Source organism: Scyliorhinus torazame, chromosome 12 (assembly GCF_047496885.1).
Source record: "Scyliorhinus torazame isolate Kashiwa2021f chromosome 12, sScyTor2.1, whole genome shotgun sequence".
NCBI classification, from domain to species: Eukaryota; Metazoa; Chordata; class Chondrichthyes; order Carcharhiniformes; family Scyliorhinidae; genus Scyliorhinus; species Scyliorhinus torazame.
The window spans coordinates 34,554,190-34,564,592 of NC_092718.1; the positions used below are offsets into that span (position 1 = coordinate 34,554,190).

The 10,403-nt window shown below is 47.4% G+C and overlaps 1 pseudogene; it reads left to right on the top strand.

Moving 5' to 3' along the window:
• The first annotated feature begins 9,348 nt into the window (after positions 1 to 9,348).
• Positions 9,349 to 10,148, top strand: LOC140387319 (histone H2B-like; annotated as a pseudogene).
• Positions 10,149 to 10,403: the final 255 nt, after the last annotated feature.

Below are 10,403 nucleotides of genomic sequence, written 5' to 3' on the forward strand. Positions count from 1 at the left end.
TGTTGTTCCACCGCTGAGTTTTGCGTACAGGTCCTCAATGTGCAGGACTGGATAACAGTCAAGGTGAGAGACCCAGTTCAGCGTCATCTTGTAGTCCCCGCACAGGCAAATGGACCTGCTGGGTTTTAGCACCGGGACCACTGGTGCAGCCCAGTCGGCGGAATGAACGGGGCGGATGAGGCCCGGAGGTTGCGCCGCCTCATCCGCACTGATTTTGGCTGCTGCATCTTTTGTCGTCCTGAGGCCTTCCGCGAAAACACCTGGAAACCTTGCCAACAATTCTTCCATGCCGCGGGGGTACATGTGGTCGACGCGTTGCCATCCAATTTTAAGTGGCGTAGCCAATCACGCCACAGTAAGCTGAGTCCTCCTCCAAGGACTACCACCAAGGACAAACATGCCAACAGGTCCCCGTATGCCACAGTCACATGGGTGGTTCCCTCGTTCGCCTAAGGCTCTCCAGTGTACATTGCCATTCGGGCATCCATGTCTCGAAGGCCAACGGTCTGGAGACTGGACATGATCATGGTGAATGTCCGGTGGCAGATCACAGAGACCGCTCTGGTTTCGAGCTCCATTTCAATGGCGTGTCCAATCACCATTATTGCAATCAGATGGGTGCGATCCTGGAGGCTGTAATGCAGAACAACCGCTGGTACTCTTCCTCTTGATCTTCCACATAGTATGCTCGGCCTCTCGGGGGGATGGTAACACCTGGGGTTTCTGCAGGGAATGGGGCCCTCCCGGGTTTGCCCGGGGTCTCGGCCCTGTTCACAGCATGTAGCTCACGGCCTGTGGCCGCCACATTGGTGTTCCGTTTTGGGGAATTTTCCCAGTCGCACCTGAGTGCGCCATAGCGATGGCCTCGGGTCCTGAGGTCCCTCCCGCTTCATCGATACTCGCGTTGTTCGGGCCTGGTAGCAGTCAGTTGGCGGTCACTCTGGCAACCAAGGTTCAGGGCCGACAAGCCCTGCAGCCCTTGGACCCCGCGCTCTGCACTCTCCCAGGAAATGGTGATGTCCACCATCGTCTGGAGGGTTACGTCAGCCTCCAGAAGGAGCCTTCTTCAGGTATTAGCCTCTTGGAGCCCACAGATGAAACGGTCCCTTAAGGATTCCGACAGTGCGCCCCCAAACTCACATGAGGTGACGAGCGAGGTTGTGTGAAAACAGAACCGGCAGAAAGTTATTGGGGGCTGTGGGTTAAGATGCACCTCGACCAGGCTTGGAGTCAGGTCTGTCCTGGTGTGTGAGGCTCTTAATGAGTGCATAGGTGGGTCCCCCAATTGCTGGCAGCAGGATAACGGTATGTCATTCATCTCCAGCGATTCCGTTTGACAGGAAAAAGTATTGCACCTGCTCTGTGTATTGGGTCCAGTCATCGGTACCCGTTTCAAATTGGTCAAGTTTCCGATGTGCCGCATCTCACCGTTTGGAGTGGAGGCCTCTGAGGGCCTGTCGGTGGGAGAACGCATGGCAGCTGCGGCAGCTCCACTTCACCCTTGTCGCCAGTGTAGAACCCGAATGGGAGAGGCAACAGGAACACACAGGAGGGTAGAAATGAATGATAGGTTTAATACGATATACACAAGATCACGCAAACTACTACTCCTCTCCCCAAAGAGCCACCCTCCCTGACCTACACCCAGGTCAGGGTTTTTATCCAGAGTAGTTTTTCCATTGTTAAGGGGAAACCCTGCCCCCAATTACTGGGGGAGTTCATGCTCAACTGTATAAGGGGAAATCCAATGGAGCACAGTACTTGGCCCCAAGGGGGTCATAACACTGCCCACAGCCAGAAGAAAATAATAATACTAATGAGAAGCAGCAACAGCAATTTTTCCCACTTGTTCTAGGCATCTTTGGAAATCAGGAGGAAAGCCACCTCTCACAAGGGTGCATTCGAGCCTCTGGCAGTCGGCAGGCCAACTTGCTTTTGCAGAGCTACCCAGCTGGAAGGCACAAAGTTGTTTCTGAAGACACTGCTTTAATACAGATGGCGCAGTGCTTCATTACATCATCACTGTTGTTTTCAGCCTGTGAAATTCAATTAAAATAAGGCATTTCCTGTTTCTCCAAAACATTGAGCTGGCTGGGCCAATGTTTAATACAACATGATGAATGAAGACGAGCTAAATTCACAACAGACCCTTAACTGCAGTAAAGCATGAGCTGTACATACTCTTTGATTTGCATCTAAGGTATGCCATGATGTTTACTTTTAAACGAATATCTGGAACATAATGGAAAATGAACTGAACACTGCCTGATTTGGGGACAATGACAGGGGCCAGCCAGAGGAATTTAACCCACGCTGCTGGCCTTGTTCTGCATCACAAACCAGCTGTCTAGCCCACTGAGCCATCAGCGGCGCAGAGTGAAACTTCCGGCTCCCGCGCCTGGAACAGCTGGAGAATGGCCGAGTCCTTGGCCACGCATGCGCACGGCGACGACCTGCAGCGGTCGCACCGTACAACATGGCACCGCCCATGCACAGACCTGACCCGCCATCCGTGACCCCACAGGCCACCCCCTGGCTACACCACACCAGTCCCTCCAGCCCTCGCGGAAGACCCCCCAGCCAGCGGCACAGATCCCGCCCGAGTGTGGCGGCGCTGACCCAGTCCACAGTCGCCACGCTGGGGTCTTGACAGGAAACACCTGTTGTAACCTGACCGGTGGGCAAGTCCCCACTTGTCCCAAGAGAATCCTGGTCAACATCCCTCCCCTTGGCTTTGTACTATAAAACCTTTTATCATTTAACCTCTTTTGCCCTCCACCTTATCGCAGACCTCCCCTTTTATTCTTCCTCACAGTCTTTCCTGCCACCCTCCCCCCTTTCACTTGCTCAAAACCTATTGCATTCCGATCCTTCCTCAGTTCTGATTCCGGGTCATTATCGAACTGAAACAGCAACTCTGTTTCTCTCCCCCCCCCCCCCAGACGTTGCCTGAAAGTTTGCACTTTCTCCCCATATCTGCGTGGGTTTCCTCCGGGTGTTCCGGTCACCTCCCACAGTCCAAAGATGTGCAGATTCGGTGGATTGGCCTCAGTGTACAAAAACGTTCGGTGGGGTTACTGGGTTCCGGGGATAGGGTGGAGCTGTGGGCTTAAGTTGGATGCTCTTTCCAAGGACCGGTGCAGACCCGATGGGCCAAATGGCCTCCTTCTGTACCGCAAATTCTATGATTCTGTGACTGTTTGAGTATTTCCAACATTTTTTGTTTTCACATCAGATTTCCAGCACCCGCAGTGCTGACAGGGAGGGAGTTCCAGGATTTTGACCCAGCGACAGTGAAGGAACAGCGATGTATTTCCAAATCAGGGTGGTGAGTGACTTGGAGGGGAACCTCCAGGAGGTGGGGTTCCCAGATATCTTGTCCTTCTAGATGATAGCGGTCATGAGTTTGGAAGGTACTGCCTAAGGAACCTTGGCGAGTTCCTGCAGAGTATCTTGGAGATGGTACACACTGCTGCCACTGTTTGTTGGTGGTGGTGGGATTTGTGGAAGGGGTAGCAATCAAGCGGCCTGATTTGTCCTGGATGGCGTTGTGCTTCTTGAGCTGCTCTCATCCAGTGACCTGAGCAGTAATGGACGCGCTAGAAATGCCGAAAACTAATCCGTACATATTCCACAATAGTTACAATGGTCACATCTAATCATGTGCTAAAGTTATATGGGACCACATCTCATTGTATTTTAAGTTTTATGACCCAGATACTTCCATTAACTTATAAGAACTAGGCGCAGGAGTAGGCAACCTGGCCCCTCAAGCCTGCTCCGCTATTCAATGAGATCATGGCTGATCTTTTGTGGACTCAGCTCCACTTTCCGGCCCGAACACCATAACCCTTAATCCTTTTATTCTTCAAAAAACTATCTATCTTTAACTTAAAAACATTTGATGAAGGAGCCTCTACTGCTTCACTGGGCAAGGAATTCCATAGATTCACAACCCTTTGGGTGAAGAAGTTCCTCCTAAACTCAGTCCTAAATCTACTTCCCCTTATTTTGAGGCTATGCCCCCTAGTTCTGCTTTCACCCGCCAGTGGAAACAACCTGCTCGCATCTATCCTATCTATTCCCATCATAATTTTCTATAAGATCCCCCCTCATCCTTCTAAATTCCAACGAGTACAGTCCCAGTCTACTCAACCTCTCCTCGTAATCCAACCCCTTCAGCTCTGGGACTAACCGAGTGAATCTCCTCTGCACACTCTCCAGTGCCAGTACGTCCTTTCTCAAGCAAGGAGACCAAAACTGAACACAATACTCCAGGTGTGGCCTCACTAACACTGAATACAATTGCAGCAGAACCTCCCTAGTCTTAAACTCCATCCCTCTAGCAATGAAGGACAAAATTCCATTTGCCTTCTTAATCACCTGTTGCACCTGTAAACCAACTTTTTGTGACTCATGCACTAGCACACCCAGGTCTCTCTGCACAGCAGCATGTTTTAATATTTTATCATTTAAATAATAATCCCTTTTGCTGTTATTACGACCAAAATGGATAACCTCACATTTGTCAACATTGTATTCCATCTGCCAGACCCTAGCCCATTCACTTAGCCTATCCAAATCCCTCTGCAAACTTCCAGTATCCTCTGCACTTTTTGCTTTACCACTGATCTTAGTGTCGTCTGCAAACTTGGACACATTGCCCTTGGTCCCCAACTCCAAATCATCTATGTAAATTGTGAACAATTGTGGGCCCAACACTGATCCCTGAGGGACACCACTAGCTACTGATTGCCAACCAGAGAAACACCCATTAATCCCCACTCTTTGCTTTCTATTAATTAGCCAATCCTCTATCCATGCTACTACTTTACCCTTAATGCCATGCATCTTTATCTTATGCAGCAACCTTTTGTGTGGCACCTTGTCAAAGGCTTTCTGGAAATCCAGATATACCACATCCATTGGCTCCCCGTTATCTACCGCACTGGTAATGTCCTCAAAAAATTCCACTAAATTAGTTAGGCACGACCTGCCCTTTATGAGCCCATGCTGCGTCTGCCCAATGGGACAATTGCCTCGCTATTTCTTCCTTGATGATAGATTCCAACATCTTCCCTACTACCGAAGTTAAGCTCACTGGCCTATAATTACCCACTTTATGCCTACCTCCTTTTTTAAACAGTGGTGTCACGTTTGCAAAATTCCAATCCGCTGGGACCACCCCAGAGTCTAGTGAATTTTGGTAAATTATCACGAATGCATTTGCAATTTCCCTAGCCATCTCTTTTAGCACTCTGGAATGCATTCCATCAGGGCCAGGAGACTTGTCTACCTTTAGCCCCATTAGCTTGTCCATCACTACCTCCTTAGTGATAACAATCCTCTCAAGGTCCTCACCTGTCACAGCCTCATTTATATCAGTCACTGGCATGTTATTTGTGTCTTCCACTGTGAAGACCGACCCAAAAAACCTGTTCAGTTCCTCAGCCAGTTCCTCATCTCCCATTATTAAATCTCCCTTCTCATCCTCTAAAGGACCAATATTTACCTTAGCCACTCTTTTTTGTTTTATATATTTGTAGAAACTTTTACTATCTGTTTTTATATTCTGAGCAAGTTTACTCTCATAATCTATCTTACTCTTCTTTATAGCTTTTTTAGTCACTTTCTGTTGCCCCCTAAAGATTTCCCAGTCCTCTAGTGTCCCACTAATCTTTGCCACTTTGTATGCTTTTCCTTCAATTTGATACTCTCCCTTATTTCCTTAGATATCCATGGTCGATTTTCCCTCTTTCTACCGTCCTTCCTTTTTGTTGGTATAAACCTTTTCTGAGCACTGTGAAAAATCGCTTGGAAGGTTCTCCACTGTTCCTCAACTGTTTCACCATAAAGTCTTTGCTCCCAGTCTACCTCAGCTAGTTCTTCTCTCATCCCATTGTAAACTCCTTTGTTTAAGCACAAAACACTGGTGTTTGATTTTACCTTCTCACCCTCCATCTGTATTTTAAATTCCACCATATTGTGATCGCTCCTTCCGAGAGGATCCCTAACTATGAGATCATGAATTAATCCTGTCTCATTACACAGGACCAGATCTAGAACTGCTTGTTCCGTCATAGGTTCCATTACATACTGTTCTAGGAAACTATCGCGGATACATTCTATAAACCCCTCCTCAAGGCTGCCTTGACCAACCTGGTTAAACCAATCGACATGTAGATTAAAATCCCCCATGATAACCGCTGTACCATTTCTACATGCATCCGTTATTTCTTTGTTTATTGCCTGCCCCACCATAATGTTACTATTTGGTGGCCTATAGACTACTCCTATCAGTGACTTTTTCGCCTTACTATTCCTGATTTCCACCCAGATGGATTCAACCTCATCCTCCATAGCACCGATGTCATCCCTTACTATTGCCCGGGTGTCATCCTTAAATAACAGAGCTACACCACCTCCCTTACCATCCACTCTGTCCTTCCGAATAGTTTGATACCCTCGGATATTTAACTCCCAGTCGTGACCATCCTTTAACCATGTTTCAGTAATGGCCACGAAATCATAGTCATTCACGATGATTTGCGCCATCAACTCATTTACCTTATTCCGAATACTACGAACATTCAGGTAAAGTACACTTCTGTGGCTTTTTTACCTCTGTTTTGAAACTTAACACCTCGATCAGTAACCTCTCCTATGTTATATTTCCTCTTAACTTTTCTCCTAATTTTCCTTGTCGTTGAACCCATATCTTCATGTAACAACCTGCTGCGTCGTTTACCATTAATGTTTTTACTTCCCGTTTTATTCCTTTCAGTATTACTGGGCCTATTCACTGAGCTCCCTTCAGTCACTGTACCTTGTACTGTCGCCCATTTTGATTTTTGACTATGGCTTCTCTGCCTTTTGATTCTGTCCCTGTTTTACTACCTTCCAACTTCCTGCATTGGTTCCCATCCCCCTGCCGCATTAGTTTATACCCTCCCCAACAGCTCTAGCAAACACTCCCCTCGGATATCGGTTCCAGTCCTGCCCAGGTGCGGACCATCCGGTTTGTACTGGTCCCACCTCCCCCAGAACCGGTTCCAATGCCCCAGGAATTTGAATCCCTCCCTCTTGCACCATCTGTTGAGCCACGCATTCATCCTATCTATCCTGACAGTCCTACTCTGACTAGCTCGTGGCACTGGTAGCAATCCTGAGATTACTACCTTTGAGGTCTTACTTTTTAGTTTAACTCCTAACTCCCTGAATTCAGCTTGTAGGACCTCGTCCCGTTTTTTTACCTATATCGTTGGTGCCTATGTGCACCACGACAGCTGGCTTTTCACCTCCGCCCCCCCAGAATGTTCTGCAGCCACTCCGAGACATCCTTGACCCTTGTACCAGGGAGGCAACATACCATCCTGGAGTCTCGATTGCGTCCGCAGAACCGCCTGTCTATTCCCCTTACAATTGAGTCCCCTATCACTATAGCCCTGCCATTCTTCTTCCTGCCCAGCTGCGCAGCAGAGCCAGCCACGGTGCCACGAACCTGGCTGCTGCTGCCTTCCCCTGGTGAGACATCTCCCTCAACAGTATCCAAAGAGGTATATCTGTTTTGCAGGGAGATGACCGCAGAGGACACCTGCACTGCCTTCCTACTCTTGCTCTGTCTTTTGGTCACCCATTTTCTATCTCCCTCAGTAACTTTCACCTGCGGTGTGACCAACTCGCTAAATGTACTATCCACGACGTCCTCAGCATCGCGGATGCTCCAAAGTGAGTCCATCCGCAGCTCCAGAGCCGTCAAGCAGTCTTACAGGAGCTTCAACTTGTCACACTTCTTGCACGTCAAGGAGCCAGGGACAGTGGACATATCCTTGAGCTCCCACATCGCACACGAGGAGCATGACACGGGTCTGAGATCTCCTGCCACGTCTTAAACCTTAGGTAAACTTATACAACTACAATTCCAAAAAAACGAAAGAAAAAATAAATAAATTTGACAATGAAAAGAAAAACTACTTACCAGTCACTTACCAGGGATAAAAAGCACCTCCTCCCCCCAAGCTTCAAATTCCCACCTAGATTCAAATTCCCAAACTCACTCTTGGTTGTGTCTCACTCTGGCTGTGTCTTCTCTGGCTCACTGGGATAACTCACTGGGAGTGAGTTACAAGTTGCTCTTTTTAAATTGACCTGAGTTGACTCCCCTCCCCCACCTGCTTTTAGATCAAAGTAGATTAAAGTGACTGACACTTAACTGCCAACCAGTTATGTGAGTGGGTGGGGCAGCCCTTGTTAACCTACACTGCACAATTCTAGATTAATTTAAATTAATTTAAACTCCTGAAATTTAAAAGGAACCGTCTTATCGATTGGATTGGATTCAATTCCCACCTAGATTCACTTTGTTCCCTCCCAACAATTCTTCCTTCTCCTCTCCAAAGATATCAACTCCTCGATGGAGTTTGGGCAAAGTTTATTCTGTACTTTGCATGTGATGATTCCATGTATGTAAAACGAGACAGTGAGGATTTGAAAACCTTTTGGGAGCAGAGTGCAATGACATTAGTAAACAAAGCTTATGGATTTTTAGTTTAACTTTGCCACTTTTCAGTTTTTTTTTGTCACAGAACAATAATGACTGAAGAGCAAAGATCAGTGTTATTTAAGTGCAAAATATGTGGTTGCTGAATTTAGCTGTTTTTTTTAAAAGGGTAGTTCTGAAAAAAAAATGCTTGTATTAAAACCTGATTGGAAATTCATTAAGATCGAAACCAAAAATTAAAAACATAGCTTGAGACACTAATCAGGGTTGCCTCTGCTCTGATCCAAATTCATATTGACTTTGTTACAAGTTGTTTGAACTATGGAGCCCTATCAGCCAAAACATGGACAAGCTTCATCCAGTTCTGTTCAGCTTTCCTTAACAAAGTCATTCCTTTAATTGTTTCTTTTGCCATTGCTATTACACTTTTACCTTTAGAAACAGCCACGCCCCAGGTCTTAAATGTTACCACATTCACTATCATTTCAGTTTAATCTATTTCGGGGTCCGATCCCGACCCCGGCTCACTGTCCGTGTGGAGTTTGCACATTCACCCTGTGTGTCCGTGGGTCTCACCCGCACAACCCAAAGATGTGCAGGGTAGGTGGATTGGCCATGCTAAATTGCCCCTTAATTGGATTTTTTTAAAAAAAACATAATCCTGGCAAAATTTGCTAAATGAACGCAAAGGTCGGAATTTTAAACGCAATTGAGATACAACCAAAACCTCCAAGGTTGCATTTTCTACAATCTTTTACTTTGACGCAAGGTTCAGTTTTCCTGGGACATACCATGCTCAGTGATTTTTTAAAAACAGGCATTCACTGATGCAGGGCCACTGATTAAACATGTTTAATTTTGGTGATAAATCCATTTCTGGCTACAGGTACAATGGCCCATAGCACCCGGATGCCCCAGCGTTGCATTTATGGCGTACCCCTAAGTTGCACTGGGGAATCCCTCTAGGAGGTCCACATGTAAGGGTTTACCTGGCAATTGGTCAGAATTGCCAACTCCCGCTGGACAAAAGCGCTGGGCTGGGAACCATCTGACAGAAGTGATTTAAATCACTAACTTCGGGTGGACCTGACAGTTTTACCCTGATAGTTACACTGAAAGGGTTAGAAGGAGAAAAACACTTCTAACCTCCAGAGTAACTAGTTAAAAAACGCCAGACCCAGCATTGCACAGGACACCCCACACACAAGTGGCACGCGCCCCCCTCCCGGTCCCACCCAAACCACCCCCTGAAATTGAACCTAAGGACGGGCGAGGAAAAGAAGCCGACAGCTAGCAAGAAGGATGGGAAGAAAACTCTGAAGAAAACACCAGCCAAGGGCAGCGAGAAGAGGGGGTGATCCAGGAAGGAGAGTTATGCCATCTACATCTACAAAGTGATGAAGCAAGTCCACCCCAACACCGACATCTCCTCCAAGGCCATGAGCATCATGAACTCATTTGTCAATGATATCTTCAAGCGCATCCTGGGTGAGGCTTCCCACCTGGCCTATTACAACAAGCACAGCACCATCAGCTCCCGGGAGACCCAGACTGCTGTGTGCCTGCTGCTGCCTGGGGAACTGGACAAGCATGCGGTGTGGGAAAGGACAAGACAAAGCTGGTGACCAAATACACCAACTTCAAGTAAAACTATACTCTTCTGAAAAGCTATTCCTACTGAACCCCGCTCCACATGACCAACTGCCCCCCCTGCCCGAGAGACTCTCCTACCCTTCCTGGGTCCGACCTTACCCAACCCAGAACATGGGAATAGACCAGCATGCAAACAGCGAAACAGTTGACTAGCCGAGCACTACACCATGCCAACTTAGCACCCAGACAAGTTAGTGTTTTGTTAAAACGTTTTTGATGCATTACGCAGTGTAAAACTGTCCGATTTTCT